Raw genomic sequence first — 17,110 nt, forward strand, 5'->3', positions numbered from 1 at the left:
TTGTCCCGTTAGCCAGCACAAACCTGGAGTAGAGGTGTGTCTCAGGGGGTAGAACACCACGCTGCAGGGAGGCCCTTAGTCTGATGGAGGTCAGGCGGGCAAGGAAAACAAATAACGTGCCAAGCCCAGTGACTCACGCCTGCAATCCCAGCTTCTTAGGAGAGTAAGATCTGAGGATACCGGTTCAAAGCCAGCCGGGGCACTTAAGGGCTGCGAGACTCTCATCTACACCCAACTGCTAGAAAATCAGAAGTGGCACTGTGGTAGCCTTGAGCTGAAGAGCTCAGGGACAACACCCAGGCCCAGAGGTCAAGCCCCATGACCGACAAAATAAAGAAGTAAAACGAAGAAGCCAGGCCCCAGTGGCTCACACCTGTAATCCCAGCTACGCAGGAGGCTGAGAACTGAGGATCTTGGTTCAAAACCAGCGTGGGCACAAAAGGTGTGAGACTGCTGTTATCTACAATTAACCACCAGAAAACGGGAAGTGGTGCTGTGGCTCAAACTGGTAGAGTGCTAACCTTGAGCTGAAGAGCTCAGGGACAGTGCTCAGGCCCAGAGTTCTAGTCCCACTACCAACAACAATAAAAAGAATGAAGAAATTAGAAATTAGGACAGGGTGCTGAATTGGTGACACATCTTTATAGGAAACAGAAGGAGACCCACTAACCAGAAAGCAAATGTGTCATGTCTGTCACACTCTGTACCAAGTGATTTTGAGGGCTTTTTTGGGGGGCCCTTGGACTGGCTGTTCCCCAGCCCAAGTTCAAATGGATGCTCAAACATCTATGTCATAATAACTTCAATCCTAAAATCTCTGGGCCCCACTGATAAACAGTGTAACAGCGAGAATGATTAAACATACCAGGTATCAGTTCAAAGGGGAATGTGCTCACATTCCAAGGTAAACATGAACCAAACCCCAACCTTTCCTACCATAAATACCTATGATGTTAGAACGTTTATTGCACCAGTTATCAGACATGCCTACACTCATGTTTCCTTTACTTGGCTTTACCAATAAACTTTTTTGGTCTTCGAATTATTTTTTGCAGCATTAGGAACTTAGTACTCAAGGGACCACATAGAGGCTGCCTTCCTTTTGGGAGCCTCGTCCCTGTTCCAAATAACAGCTGTTTGGCAACAAGGATCATCCATCCTTGTAATCCACCAATATCCTGCTTATTAATTGAGATGGGATTTCAAACCATAATCTTCTGGCTAAGTGCTGGTTGCTCTTGTCTGTAATCCTAACTACTCTGGAGGCTGAGATCTGAGGATCGTGGTTCAAAGTCAGATCAGGTAGCAAAATTTATGAGACTCTTTTTTTTTTTTGCCAGTCCTGGGCTTGGGCTCAGGGCCTGAGCACTGTCCTTGGACTTTCTCAAGGCTAGAGCTCTACCACTTGAGCCTCAGCACCACTTCCAGCTTTTTTCTATGTATGTGGTACCGAGGAATCGAACCCGGGTCTTCATGCATGCTAGGCAAGCACTTTAACCACTAGGCCAAACTCCCGGCCAATTTACGAGACTCTTATCTCCAATCAATTACAGAAAACTCCACAAGTGGTGCTGTGACTCTAGTGGTAGAGTGCTAGCCTCAAGGCCTAGAGAAAAAAGAGCTCAGAGACAACACCCAGGTCCAAACTTCAAGCTCCAGGACTGGCAAAACAAAAAATAACACAACACAAAACAAAAATTCCATGATCCTATTTTTTTTTTTTTGGTGGGTTATGGGGCTTGAACTCTGGGCCTGGGCACTGTTCCTGAGCTCTTCAGCTCAAAGCTACCACCCTAACTCTTGAGCCACAGCCCCACTTCTCATTTCCTAATGATTAATTGGAGATAAAAGGCTCCCAGTCTTCAATGCCTTGGCTGGCTTTGAACTGTGATCCTCAGATCTCCTGAGTAGCTAGGATTACAAGCGTGAGCCATGGCACCTGGCCCTGCCTCCTATTTTTGGTTGCCAGTCGTGAGACTTGAACTTGAGGCTTGGTCCCTGTTCCTTAGATAGTTTATTCAAGGCTAGCGCACTCTACTACTTTAAGCTATAGTACCACTTGTGATCTCTGGCAGTTAATTGGAGAGTTTCCTGCCTGGGCTAGCTTTGAGTTATATCTTCAGATCTTAGCCTCCTGAGTAGGATTACAGGTATGAGCCACAGGAACTGGACTGATCACAGTACTCCCACCATCTAGCAGTACATTTACTTATTTATTTATTTTTGGTCTTGGGGTTTGAATGTAGTGCTGGGCACTGTCTTTGAACTTATTTGCTCAAGGCTAGCACTTCACTACTTGAGCCACAGGGCCACTTCCAGCTTTCTAGTGGTTAACTGCATATAAGAGTTCCCTGGGGGGCCGGGAGTTTGGCCTAGTGGTTAAAGTGCTTGCCTAGCATGCATGAAGACCCGGGTTCGATTCCTCGGTACCACATACATAGAAAAAAGCCAGAAGTGGTGCTGAGGCTCAAGTGGTAGAGCTCTAGCCTTGAGAAAGTCCAAGGACAGTGCTCAGGCCCTGAGCTCAAGCCCAGGACTGGCAAAAAAAAAAAAAAAAAAAAAAGAGTTCCCTGAGCTGGGTGTGGTGGCTCACACCTGTTATCCTAGCTACTCAGAAGGCTGAGATCTGAGGATCAAGGTGCAAAGCCAACCCAGGCACAAAAGGACTTGAGACTCTTATCTCCAATTAACCTCTAGAAAAGAGTAAGTGAGGCTTGGCTGAAGGGTAGGGTGGTAGCCTTGAGCTATAGAGTTCAGGGACAGTGCCCAGGCCAAGTTGAAGCCCTATGACCCACAAAAAAAAAGAAAGAAAGAAAGAAAGAAAGAAAGAAAGAAAGATGTGATTTGTGGTAGTGTGTCATTAGACTGCTAGAACCAGGCTGAGTGTCTTAGCATCTGGTTTCCCTTAGATTTTTAGTACACCATTAATCTTTATAAAGTAACCCACTTCCTATTGTGAAATTTTGCTATTTGTATTCTTAGTGATTATTCTGAATTGTAATCATGTTGTTGAATATTACTCTTGACTTTGTGCTCAAAGCTAGTCTAGTGGGCTACCATTTGAGTCACAATTCCACTTCTGGTTTTTGAGTAGTTAATTGACCATAAGAGTCTCAAGTGAACTCTTCTTCCTGGTTGGCTTCAAACCACAGTCCTCAGATCTCAGCCTTCTGCATTCTAGGATTACGCACCTGGATTACGCCGTTAGCACCTGGCTCCACTTCTTATAGTTAGGCCCCTTATTGTCATCTCTACGTGCATAGTCTCAAGCTAGGTACCCATAGCTTATACCTGCAATCTTAGCTACTCAGGAGGCTGAGTTCCACAGATCTCCATTCGAAGCCAGCTCAGGCAGTGAAGTCTATGAGACTTTTATTTCTAATTAATCACCATAAAGCCAGAAGTAGAGCTGTCACTCAAGTGATAACAGTGTTAGCCTTAAGCAAAAAAGCTTAAAGCCAGGCGTAGTGGCTCACACCTGTTATCCTAGCTATTCAGGAGGCTGAGAGCTGAGGATCACCGCTCAAAGCCAGCCAGGGCATTAAAGACTGGGAGATTCTTATCTCCAATTAACCATTAGAAAAGGGGAAGTGGAACTGTGACTCAATGGTTAGGGCAGTAGCTTTGAGCTGGGTTGGGAGCATGGCACATAGTGGTAAAGTGCATGCCTAGCATGCATGAAGCCCTGGGTTCAATTTCTCAGTACCACATACACGGAAAAAGCCGGAAGTCGTGCTGTGGCTCAAGTGGTAGACCTCTAGACTTGAGGAAGCCCAAGGACAGTGTCCACACCCTGAGTTCAAGCCCCAGGACTGGCAAAACAAAATAAAGCAGTACCCAGGCTCTGAGTTCAAGCCCCAGAACTCACACACACACACACACACACACACACACACACACACACACACACACACATATACATTTTCATTTCTATGTGAAAGTTAGACCTAAAAAGCATTCATAGTCATGGACATGTACATAAATACAATATTCATACATATAATGATTTACATGGTGAAACACAGAGTACACAATGTGACTCAAGCTAAGAGACTACCCAGAATAAATGTGGTGGGGGGGGCTGAAAAAAGAAAAAGAGTAAAGAAGTGTAACACACTGCAGGTCTATATGAGAGCAGCACAGAGAAACTCAGTGAAGTTGATAATCAGTAGGAGAATGAGAGAAAAAGAAATAGACTCTGTGGACCGGTAGGGACTAGGAAGAGGATGCATATCTGGGAGAAGAAGAAAGAAGATCGAGACTAGTGTTGGTGGCTCACACCGGTAATCCTGCCCACTGAGGAGGCTGACATCTAAGCATTGAGATTCAAAGCTAGCCAGTGAAGTAAAGTCCAAATGATTGCCAAAAGCCAGAAGTGGAGATGTGACTCAAATGGTAGAGCACCAGTCTTAAATGGAAAAAGTTAAAGGACAGAGCCCAGGTCCTAAATTCAAGACCCAGTACTGGGGGACAGAAAGATTGAATTCTGTCAACATGCACTATCTACAACTATGAAACAGGAAAAAAAAATTGGTGATACTGTTTCTTAGAAGAGGAGAGGAAGTGGTATGGGAGAGTGTAAGCCAATTAAAAAAAAAAAAAGAGGGCCGGGAATTTGGCCTAGTGGTAGAGTGTTTGCCTAGCATGCACGAAGACCCGGGTTCGATTCCTCGGTACCACATATGTAGCAAAAAGCCAGAGGTGGTGCTGTGGCTCAAGTGGTAGAGCTCTAGCCTTGAGAAAAAATGCAGGGACCGTGCCCAGGCCCTGAGCCCAAGCCAAGGACTGGCCAAAAAAAAAAAAAAAAAGAATAAAACCTAAAGGGCTGATGGCTCAAGTGATAGAGCAGTCTAACATACATTAAAACATACAAGTTTGCTGGACACCACAGCTCACACCTGTAATCCTAGCTACTCAGGAGGCTGAGATTTGAGGATCGCGGTTCATAACTTGGGCAGGAAATTCTGTGAGATTCTTATCTTCAGTTAGCCACCAGAAAACCGGAAGTGGCACTGTGGCTCAAGGGGTAGGGCAGTAGCCTTGGGTGAAGAGCTCAGGGGCCAGATCCTGGGCTGACTTCAAGCCCCATAACTGACCAAAAAACCCCATCCAAATCGTTAGAAACCCAAGTAATTTTCCTAACTGCTTCACCATCTTCAAGGATAAAAGGTTTTGTCTTGTCTATTCTCTGGGATTATTATTTGGAATATGTTCTCTTGTGAATCCTTCCCCACTTTTTGTGTCAGTTCTAGGGCTTGATTTCAGGGCCTGGTTGCTGTTCCTGAGCTTTGGTGCTCAAAGTTAGAGCTCTACTACTTGATTCACATCTCCACTTCTGGCTTATTGGTGATTAATTGTATATAAATGTAGCATGAACTTTCCTGACTGAGCTGGCTTAGAACCACCATGATCAGATCTTAGCCTCCTGAGTAGCTAGGATTACAGGCCTGAGCCACTGGCAACCAGTGTGCCCTCATACTTTAAGGTGAATTCTCCTGAGTCTTGTTATGGCAAGATGGATGAAACTCAGAGAGTCTTGAAACTCTTTAGTTTTTCCTAAATTCCCCCTATAGTTTTACCCATTGTAGTTATACCATGCCACCAGCAGAGGGAGAGAGTTCCCTATAATTTATGAGCCTAAACAAAAAGAATCCGGCATTCCTGGGATTGATTTTGTTTTGTTTTTCCTTGAGACTGAGTTGGAAAGGAGACCAAAAATAACTAAATCTTGATTATCATTTGAAGATGCTGCAAAGGAAATAGCTTTTCATTAAACAGGCAACCAGAAGACCAGCCCTAGTTAATCGTAGAGATCTCTTTGAGACCTTTGCCAAAGGTTTTCCTCTTTGGTCTGTTTGTGCACCTGTGGGACGATGGGATCAATGGAACTCTAAAATTGAGTGTATCTTGCAGTTTTATCCTCCAGGTGAAAGTTCAAAAAGTTGGCACAGTCAAAGCTGGAGGCGTGGTAGTGTATTTGCTAAGCAAGCAGGCCCGGAATTCAAACTCCAGTACAATTTCACTCCCTCTCCCCCCTCCCTCCCCCCAAAAAAAAACTGTAGGTAGTGATGACATCCGGGTACAGGAGAGTCTTATCATGTGAACTTTGGTTTCTTGTGAAGTATGGTCTGAGAAGGAGGTGGTTATGTCAATTGTTAATTAGGTACCGCCTCTGGGGGCCAGGAGTTTGGCCTAGTGGTAGAGTGCTTGCCTAGAAGCACGAAGGCCTGGGCTCTGTTCCTCGGTACCACATACATAGAAAAAAGCTGGAAGTGGTGCTGAGGCTCAAGTGTTGGCGCGCTGGCCTTGAGGAAGCCCAGGGACGGTGCTGGGGCCCTGAGTCCCAGCCCCAGGACCGGCTCACACACACGCAAATACGGCGCTGGCGCGTCCCAGAGGAATGCCAGTGCCAAGCTCACAAGAAAACCGCCCATCCGATGCACAGAAGGAGGACCTGCGGTCGGTGGTGCGGCGGACTTGGAGGGGTGTCTGGAGCCCCGGCTCACGGCCGCCGGCGCCCCACCGCTCCAGCCACAGCCTCCCTTGCGGCTTTTCGGTGGGTCACTGGCCGAGGAGTCTCACAGACTTTTCCGCTCAGGCTGGCTTCGAAGCACGATCCACAGACCTAAGCTTCCCGAGTTAGCCAGAGAGGCGCGAGCCACCGGCGTCCTGCTTGTCGCTGCCGCTTTCAGAGGCGTCGTGTGCACAGCTGAAGCCATGCGATCTCAGACGACCGCCTCCGAGGGCTCTTCCATCGGCCACGGCCCTCTTCGGTGCTCCCCGGGCGGCCGGGGTGACGAGTGAGCGCATCCCTTGGCTGTCGCGTTGGTGTCAATCTCTCACTCTGTGTGTGGTGTGTCGGGGGGGGGGGGGGGAGGGGGGAACCCCGCTCGGGTGCCCGACGGCGCAAGCCGAGGCTGGGCGCAGGTCCGTCCGCGGAGGGCCTTGCTAACATGGCGCCGCCCAGCGGCCGCCCCGCGCCGTCCCGCCGCGCTGACGTGAGTGCGCGCGCGTCTCCTCCGCGGCGTGGTCCGACGCATGCGCACTCACGTCTGTCTGCCTCCGGCCAGAGCGGCGGCGGCGGCGGCGGCGGCTGTGGCGGTGACGGTGGCGACGGCGGCGGCGGCGGCGGCGGCGGCGTTGGAGTGGAGGAAGATGGCGGCTCTTGGTGGCCCAGGGTCCCGCCAGCTGTGAGGGTCCCCCCACGCTGCCCCCCCCCCCCCCGAGCACGGCTAACGCAGTCTGAGGCAGGGCGCCTCTGCTGCGGTCCTGTCGCTGGTGCTCCCGTCACTGTCGCCGGCGAGGCGAGCCCGAGGGCGTGGAGCGGGCGGGCAGGTGAGGCCTCTCCCCCTCCGGGCCCCGGCGGGAGACGGTGGGGCTCCCGGGAGCGGCGCTGGCCCGGCGTCCTGCGCGGGGCGGGGTCGGCCTCGAGGGCTCGGGGGGCTGGGAGCCTGCGGTCGTCCTCCTCGGTCCCCGGGGTGAGGCCGGGCAGGGGGTGGAGCCCCCTTTTCAGCCCGCTCTGGGGACAGACGCGGACCCGTCCCCACGTCCTCGGCCCCTCGAAACGGGGTGTGTGTGCGGCCTTCGGGGTGTCGCGTCGCCTCACGCCGCCCCCCAGGGCCTTCGGGGGAAGGGTGGGCTCCGGAATCGGGGGTGCGGCCCCTGGGGCGGGACGGGGTGGGGGGAGGCGGCCGCACCTCGCTGAAGGGCTGAACGCGGAACTGAGTCACACAAAAAAGAAAGAAACGAGAGAATAAAGCCCCTAGCTTTGGAGCGTTGCTCTCCCCCGCGTGGAGATAGCCATCTTCGAGGGGACCCGAGAGGGGAGCGTTGTGTCCGCACCCCGCGGAACTGTGGAGGTGGGAACGACTTGGCGCACGGAGAACGCACAGCCGCAAGGTCCGGGCAGTGCGCTGCCCGGGAACTTGAGCGCCCAGGGACCTCTCTTCGCCTCGGGAAGCTTCCCGACCACGGGTGGCTTTGTCTGTTGAGTCTCCCCGCATGTACGCAGGGAACGAAAAGCTTCATTTCTCAATTGCACTTTTCTGTGGTGGGATCCCGATCGTTCTAGATGAAGATGAGACACACGGCCCGTTTTCCCTTGCTGGGAGTGACATGGACTGTGCTGCACTCATTTCTGAGCACAACTTTCTGTAGCAGTTGTTCTGGTGCTACTTGAGAGACTGGCGTGGGTTTCTCTCAGGAAAGGTGGTCTGATCTTTGAAGAAGGGTGAAGTTATGCTTTAGGGGACTCGGGGTCATTGTCTTTGCTCAGATACATCAACTATCTTTTTGTAACAAATTGGTTTTACTGTGCTTAAGAATGATGACATCATGTATTTAAAGGGACAAAGAAGATTGGAGAAGCGATCTCATTATTTAGAATTCAGTCTGGAGCACTTACCTTGAAGAGTAATGTGTGTGTGAATCCTAGTTTTGAGTTTATTCATTCATATGATCAGATCCAGTGGTTTTTCTGTTGTGTATATTATCATTTTGTGTTCTTCACTGTTCACTTATTCAGTACAAATATGTTAATAGTCTACACTGTGCATGGGTGTGTTATGCACTTCTGAAGGCTTTTAAAGATGGCATCATTGGCTCTTGAATGTCTGTAATCCTAGCTACAAATGAGGCTGAGATCTGAAAATCCCAGTTCTAAATTTTATTTTATTTTTTGCCAGTCCTGGGGCTCAAACTCAATCCTTGGGCACTGTTCTTGGACACTTTTTGCTTTTTTTTCCCTGTGTATATGGGTTCCAAGGAGTCAAACCCAGGGCTTTGTGCATGATAGGCAAGCACTCCACTAGGCTACACTCCCTACCCTGAGAATCCCAGTTTTAAGCCAGCCTCCGCAGGAAAGTCCAGGAGACTCTTATCTCTAGCTAACCACCAAAAAGCCAAAAGTAGAAGTATGGCCCAAGTGGTAGGCACCAGCTAAAGGACAATGCCCAGGCTCTCAATTCAAACACCAGCATTAGCAAAAAAGGAAAAGAAACAGAAAAAAGCGGAGCCTAGGGGTAGAGTGCTTGGACCCGGATTCAATTCTTCAGTACCACATACATAGAAAAAAGCCAGAAGTGGTGCTGAGGCTCAAGTGGTAGAGCTCTAGCCTTGAGAAAGCCCAAGGACAGTGCTCAGGCCCCGAGCTCAAGCCCAGGACTGGCAAAAAAAAAAAGAAAGCTTTTAATGACAGTAAGTTAAATGACAACTATTTCATTTAATAATAATATTTAATATTAATTGATATTTCATTTATTCTACTTTCCTATTAGATTAAATCTATTAAATAAAATTTCAGTGCCTTGGCTAAAGATGTAAACTTGAACCAGCAGTAGAGAATTGGAACTATTCTGTATATTAAGTCACTAATAAAGGATCATGAGCCAAGATGCCAGTGGCTCACATCTGTAATCCTTGCTACTCAGGAGGCCCACATCTGAGGATCACTGTGTGATACCCTTATCACCAATTAATAATACAAAATGCCAAAGTGGAGCTAGCCTTGAGCAAAAATAAGTTAGGGACAGCACCCAGAACTTGACTTCAAGCACACGCCCCTTCCCCCCACACAAAAAAGAAAAAAAAGTACAAATAGGTTAACTGTTTATTTTTGTACATTGACAAATTTTTTTTTTTTCTCCCCTTATCCATGGGTCTTGAATTCAGGGCCTGGACGCCATCCTTGAGCTCCTTTGCTCAAGGCTAGTGCTCTACCACTTTAAACCATAGCTCTACTTCTGATTTTCTGGTGGTTAAATGGAATAAGCGTCTCATGGACTTTCCTGCCTCACCTGGCTTTGAACTGCAATCCTCAGATCTCAGCTTCCTGAATAGCTAGAATTAGCTTGGCAACTCTATAAAACTGAAAGCCATTTGGTTCAGTGATGATATTCCTACTTCACAAGAACTAGTGTTTGTAGATGTAAAAAAAGAAGCTTTGTAGATGTAAAATAGAAGGTAAACATAAGGTTGACTATATCTAGCCTGTGCAGTATGCTTTGAAAGGCCCCTGTTTGAGATGCTGGGGTAAGACAATTTTGTTCGGAAGGTGTCCAGGGTCTGGTTAGGAGCCAGACAAGGTGACCCCTATGCTTGTTGTAATATATATAAGAAGGTCACTGAATCCAACCAGTGGAGTGAAGGAAGTCTTGCTGAGAGCACTTGTTAGCCTTTCGTATTTTGCAGATAGTCTGCCTTTTGTGATTGATTGGCTTTTTGTTGTTGTTGGTTCTGGGCCTTGAATTCAGAGCCTGGTCTGTGTTCCTCAGATTCCTCTCCCCCACCCCCCTCCGGGCTTAGTGCTCTACAGTGGAGGTACAGCTCCACTTCTTTTCAGTTTGTAAGAGATTAGAGTTTCACAGATTTTCCTGCGCTGGCTGGCTTCAAACCATGATCCTCAAATCCCAGTCTTCTGAGTAGTTAGGATTACTGGCCTGAGCTACCAGCACCTAGTCAGTGACTTGCTTTTTACAGAAACTTTAATTATTATTTCTTTCCTTATTTTCTAGTCCTAAGGCTTGAACTCAGGTGAGCACTGTCCTAGGCCTTTTCTCAAGGCTAGAGCTCTACCACTTGATCCACAGCACCACTTCCGGCTTTGGGCTTGCACTGGGCCAGGGTGCTGTCCCTGATCTCTTCATCTCAAGGCTAGCGCCCTACCCTTGAGTCAAGCCCCTCTTCCTGTTTTCTAGAGGTTAATTGGAGATAAGAGTCTCAGGTCCTTTTGTGCCCAGGCTGCTTTGAGCCTTGATTCTCAGATCTCAGCCTCCTGAGTAGCTAGGATTACACAGGAATGAGTCACAGTGCCTGACTTTGGCTTTTTTTTTTTTTTTTTTAAATATGTATGTGGTACTGAGGAATCCAACCTGAGTCTTTGTGCATGCTATGTAAGCACTCTACCACTAGGCCAAACTCCTGGCCCCTAATTTTTTTTTTTTAATGTAGCCAAGGATGGTCTTGAACCCTGGGTATACCTGCCTCAGTCTCTTGAGTGCTGGAATACACTTAGCCCAGAGTTATATCATTATGCCTGGCTTATAAAAACTTTTTAAAAATGGGGAATGTGGCTCAGTGCTTAACATTCATGAAGCCCTGAGTTCTATTCCTCAGTACCACATACATAGAAAAAGCCATAAATGGGCCAGGAGTTTAGCCTAGTGGTAGAGTGCTTGCCTAGCATGCACAAAGACCCGGGTTCGATTCCTCAGTACCACATACATAGAAAAAAGCCGGAAATGGTGCTAAGGCTCAGGCCCTGAGCTCAAGCCCAGATCTGGAAAAAAAGAAAAAGAAAAAACCAGAAGTGATGCTATAACTCAAATGATGGAGTGCTAGCTTTGAGGGAAAAGAAGTTCAGGGATAGTGCTCAGGCCCTGAGTTCAATCAAGCCCCAGGACTAGGGGGGAAACAAAACCAACTTAAAAATGATGTCATAGGGGCCGGGAGTTTGGCCTAGTGGTAGAGTGCTTGCCTAGCATGCATGAAGACCCGGGTTCAATTCCTTAGTACCACATACTTAGAAAAAGCCAGAAGTGGTGCTGAGGCTCAAGTGGTAGAGTTCTAGCCTTGAGAAAGTCCAAGGACAGTGCTCAGGCCCTGAGCTCAAGCCCAGGACTGGCCCCCCAAAAAAAAAAATGATGTCGTGAAATGGGACCCTGGTGATTCACACTTGCAGTCCTAGCTACTCAAGGGGCTGAGGTCTGGAGAATGTAAATTTAAAGCCAGCTTAGGCAGAGAAATCTGTGAGACTCCATTTCCAATTAGCAAAAATCTGGGCTAGAGATGTGGCTCAAATGGTAGAGCATCAGGCAAACAAGCCTGAGTTTAAATGCTAGGCACACAAAAAAATAAATTGTCATGAGTTTCTCCCCTCCCCCTTTGTGTGTGGTATGTGCGTGCTAGCCAGTATTGAGACTTGAACTCTGGGCCCGAGTGCAGTCTTCTAGTTTTTTCACTCAAGGCTAGTGCTTTACCACTTGAGCCTCACCTCCACTTCTGGCTTTTTGCTGGTTAACTGGAGGTAAGAGCTTCACAGATGTTCCTGCCCAGATTGACTTTCAGCTGGGATCCTCAGAACTCAGTCAGTTGAGTAGCTAGGATTGCAGGCATGAGCCACTGGCTCCCAGCTTTCTTTCCCCTTTTATTCATTCATTCACTATGTGTCATGACACTTCCCTTCCCACATGGCAGGCTCCAGCGATGATTTCTGTTGTCAGAAATCCAACAGTTTTAGTCATAGACCCAGGCAACAAACACAAACATTGCTGCTGTAATTAAAGTTGCTTAGATTACTCGATGGTGACAACTTTGGAGTCGTGCTTGCTTGTTTTGATTTTTATTTTCTTTTTTATTATTATTTATTTTTTTGGCCAGTCCTGGACCTTGAACTCAGAGCCTAGGCACTGTCCTTGGACACTTTTTGCCCAAGGCTAGTGCTCTGCCACTTGAGCCACAGTACCACTTCTCACCTTGTGTATGTGGTTCCGAGGAATCAAACCTAGGGCTTTGTACATGGTAGGCAAGCACTCTACCACTAGGCTACACTCCTGGCCCCTGTTTTTATTTTGTATTGTTATTATTATTATTATTATTATTATTATTGCCAGTCCTGGGCTCGAGCTCAGGGCCTGAGCACTGTCCTTGGACTTTCTCAAGGCTAGAGCTCTACCACTTGAGCCTCAGCACCACTTCCGGCTTTTTTCTATGTATGTGGTACTGAGGAATCGAACCCGGGTCTTCGTGCATGCTAGGCAAGCACTCTACCACTAGGCCAAACTCCCGGCCCCTTATTTAGTATTTTTTATGTGGACTAGCATGAGAGACCCTGGAGATCTGATCCAGAGCCTTGTACAAGGCAAATGCTCTACCACTTATCATATTATACCCAGCCCTGCCCCTAAGGGTTTGTTTATTTGTTTTGTGCACATGATGGGGCTTGAACTTAGGGGCCTGAATGCTGTCCCTGAGCTCTTCAGTTCAGGGCTACCACCCTGCTTCTTGAGCCACAGTGCCACTTCTGGTTTCTGGTGGTTAATTGGAGATAAGAGTCTCACAGACTTTGGTACCCGGGCTGGCTTTGAACCGAAATCCTCAGATCTCAGCCTCCTAAACACTTCTAGCTTTTGGATGGTAATTGGACACTGGACACTGGACACTGGTGGCTCATGCCTGTAATTCTAACTATGCAGGAAGTTGAGATCAGAGGATAGGATGGAGGTTTGAAGCCAGACTAGGCAGAAAAGCCTGTGAGACTTTAATTTCTAATTCAATACCAAAAACCCAGAAGTGGAGCTGTGACTCAAATGGTAGAGCACTAGCCTTGAGCACAAAAACTCAGGGACACTGCCCAGTCATGGACTTTCCTGCCTGAGGGATACTGCCCAGTGGCTGAATTCAAGCCCCAGAACTTACACACACACACACACACACACACACACACACACACACACTGGCTGAATTCAAGCCCCAGAACTTACACACACACACACACACACACACAGTGGCTGAATTCAAGCCCCAGAACTTACATACACACACACACACACACACACACACACACACACACACACACACACACACACACACACACACACACACACACACACACACACACACACACACACACACACACACACACACACACACACACTGGCTGAATTCAAGCCCCAGAACTTACACACACACACACACACACACACAGTGGCTGAATTCAAGCCCTAGAACTTACACACACACACACACACACACACCACACACACACACACACCCATACCCATACCTGTACCCTGTCATGGACTTTCCTGTCCAAGACACTGTATAGTCCCTGAGTTAAGCCCTAGAACCAGCACACACACCCTCATGGACTTTCCTGCTCGAGCTTAGCTTGGAGCTGTGGTCTTTAAGTCTTAGTAGGATCACTAGAACCCAGGATTCCAGGTTATTGTTATTGTTGTTTTTTAAATAGTAAAGTGGGCGGGGAGCATAGCCTAGTGGTAGAGTGCTTGCCTAGCATACACAAAGCCCTGCTGGGTTCAATTCTTCAGTACCACATACACAGGAAAAAGCTGAAAGTGGTGCTGTGGCTTAAGTGACAGTGCACTACCCTTGAGCAAAAAGTATCCAAGGACAGTGCCCAGGCCCAGGCCCTGAGTTTAAGCCCCAGGATGGGAGAAAAAAAAAAAGTAAAGTAATAAAATCTGATAAGTCTTAAACAGCATAATTACTATATTAAAGGTTGATGTCTAGTTCTTTTTGGAGAACACCTAGGGTAAGTTGATTTGCTATGGCTAGTTAATTGGAGGTACTAGTCTCACAGAATTTTTCTTCTTTTTTTTTTTTGTTGGTTGTGGGGCTTTAACTCTGGGCCTGGGCACTGTCCCTGAGCTCTTCAGCTCAAGGCTACCGCCTTACCCCTTGAGCCACATTGCCAGGCAAGCACCCTATGACTAGTCTAAACTCCCAGCCTTCTTACAGACTTTTCTGTCCCTACTGGCTTCAAACTTTGTTCTTCTATCCCTCATCCTCCTGAGTAGCTAGGATCACAGGAGTAAACACCACCTTCCAACTTTGTCAGTGTTTAAATAAGACATTCTTAGAAGTAAAATCAAGGGCTAGGCACTGGTGGTTCACATCTATAACCCTAGCTACTCAGGAGGCTGAGATCTGAGGTTCGTGGTTTGAAGCTAGCCAAGGGCAGGAAAGTCCAAGACACCCCCCCCCCCCCTCTCTCTCTCTCTCTCTCTCTCTCTCTCTCTCTCTCTCTCTCTCTCTCTCTCTCTCTCTCTCTCTCTCTCTCTCTCTCTCTCTCTCTCTCTCTCTCTCTCTCTCGGTCATGGGGCTCGGCCTGACTGCAGTCCCTGGGCTCTTCAGCTCAAGGGTACCGCCCTACCCTTGAGCCAAGCCCCACTTCTCATTTTTTCCTAGAGGTTAATTGGAGATTAGAGTCTCAGGTCTTTTTGTGCCTATGCTGGCTTTGAACCTTGATGCTCAGATCTTAGCCTCCTGAGTAGCTAGGATTACTGGTGTGAGCCACTGTGCCCAGCCCAAGAGACTCTATCTCTAATAAACTATTCAGAAAAAGGGGGTAGTGATGTTGTGTGACCCAAATGTAGCCTTGAGTACACAGATGCTGAGGGACAGTGCTCCAGGCCCTGACTTCAAGCCCCCGTGTAGGCAGAAAAAAAAATGCAAAATCATGGATCATTTAATGATATATGTATTTAAAATACTGACAGATGAAATTCAAGATTTTAGCACTTATGGGTAAAATAAAGATATATACAGGGGAGAAAGAGTTGATTTGTTGCTTACATGAGATAGTCAAATTCATAGAGACAAATGATGGCCAGAATCTGGGGTTAGGGGAGAATGGGGAGTTAATACTGATGATGAGTGTAGAGTTGGGATGATAAAAATTCTGTAATGGATATCCATAATAGCTACACAACAAGTAATGCCACTAACCTATAACTTAAAAGTAGTTAAAGCCGCGCGCTGGTGGTTCACGCCTGTAATCCTAGCAACTCAGAAGGCTGAGATCATGATTCAAAGCCAGCCCAGGCACAAAAGTCTGTGAGACTCTCAGTTAACCACCAGAAAAGTTGGAAGTAAAGCTGTGGCTCAATTGGTAGAACACTAGCCTTGAGCAAAAAGTCAGGGGCCAGGCTCTGAGTTTAAGCTCCAGGTCTGGCGCATCCCCCTACACACACACACACACACACACACACACACACACACACACACACACACACACACACACACACACACTAGGTAAGGTGTTTTTGTTGGTTGTGGGGCTTGAAAGTTAAGGTGTTTTATAATTAGTTAATTTTATAGTGGTACTGAGGATTGAGCTTGGTCTGGAGCTAAGTATTTTTACTTGTGTTTGATGTTTTACCATTTGAGAGGTAAATTGGAGTGGAAGGAGAGAGAGAGGATATCTTTTCTGGCAGTAATTAGGAAGGTATGGATGATGTACAGCAGCTGTGGAGGAAATTGGAAGTAAGAGTGAATGTGAGAGAAATTAGACAGCTTATTAGTTGTGGGCAGAAGGTAGGAAATATAATTCCTATATTTTGAGAGAGGAAAATAGGAAGATAAGCCCTGATGCTGAAAATCTTCAGTATGAATTTGTTATCAGGTGCTAGAGGGAAATGGAAATATGAAAATGAGAGAATGAGGTTCAGAGAATCATGCCTGGAGATGGATTTTGGGCCCACCTATCCATCCAGCCATCCATCTAACCAAATAGTTAAATGATTCTGTACCGGTGGCCTGGCATCACATGACTAGACTATATCAATCCCTAACTTCATGGATATCATAATCTAGTGCTCACAGATTACATTTGAGACTACACATGAGTGTAGAATTGGGATGATAAAAATTCTGTAATTGATATCCATAATAGTTACAAGTATTTTATATTATACATTATATTTGTGTGTAAGTGTATATAAGACTATACTTGATTAAAAACGTAGCAAGGAAGGAAGGCAAAAATGTGGAATCTTAGGGGACACCTCCGAATTTAGGAAAGGAGAAAAGAAAACAAGATGAGGGTTCAGATAACCAGAGAATGAGTAGAGACCAAGTGACATATGTAATCATCAAAAATTAAGCAGAAGGGATGGAGGCATGACTCAGGTTGTAGAATGTCAGCTAGTGAGCCGAATGAGTTTGACTTTGACTTCATACCACAAAAAAACAACAACAACAAAAAAAACCCCTGCCTGGTGGCTCATGCAGCCCCAGCTACTTGGAAGGGAAGGTTGAAATTGGAGGATAGTGGCCCAGGGCCCATGCAGAAGTATTGTGAGACCTCTGCCTTAGCTGGCTTAGGAAAAAAGACCTTGTTCTAAAAGTAACTAGTCTTCTAATTATAGATAGTAATCTTCTGATGGTTGGCAGTAACCTTCTGATTGTGGGCAGTAGTTTTCTGATTAGAATAGTCTTCTGATGGTTGCCAGTAATCTGGTTGAAGACTGTAGTGTAGTCTTGGTTGTAGACTTCTGTAGTTTTCTGTTCATTGTTAGTAGTTTTCTGATGCTAGACTCTAGTCTTCTAGCTCCATTTCTGGCTTTTTTTGGGGGGCGGGGGCTGGTGATTA

The 17,110-nt window shown here is 47.0% G+C and overlaps 1 protein-coding gene across 1 annotated transcript in view; it reads left to right on the plus strand.

Moving 5' to 3' along the window:
- Positions 1-7,219: 7,219 nt before the first annotated feature.
- Positions 7,220-17,110, plus strand: part of Fbxo42 (F-box protein 42) — a 57,846-nt gene continuing 47,955 nt past the window's right edge. Inside the window, exon 1 of the mRNA XM_090335741.1 lies at positions 7,220-7,335. The gene's annotated coding sequence lies outside the window, so the exon portion shown is untranslated. The remainder of the gene's footprint in view (positions 7,336-17,110) is intronic.

Source organism: Megascapheus bottae, chromosome 6, assembly GCF_031878675.1.
Source record: "Megascapheus bottae isolate mThoBot1 chromosome 6, mThoBot2.hap1, whole genome shotgun sequence".
NCBI lineage: Eukaryota > Metazoa > Chordata > Mammalia > Rodentia > Geomyidae > Megascapheus > Megascapheus bottae.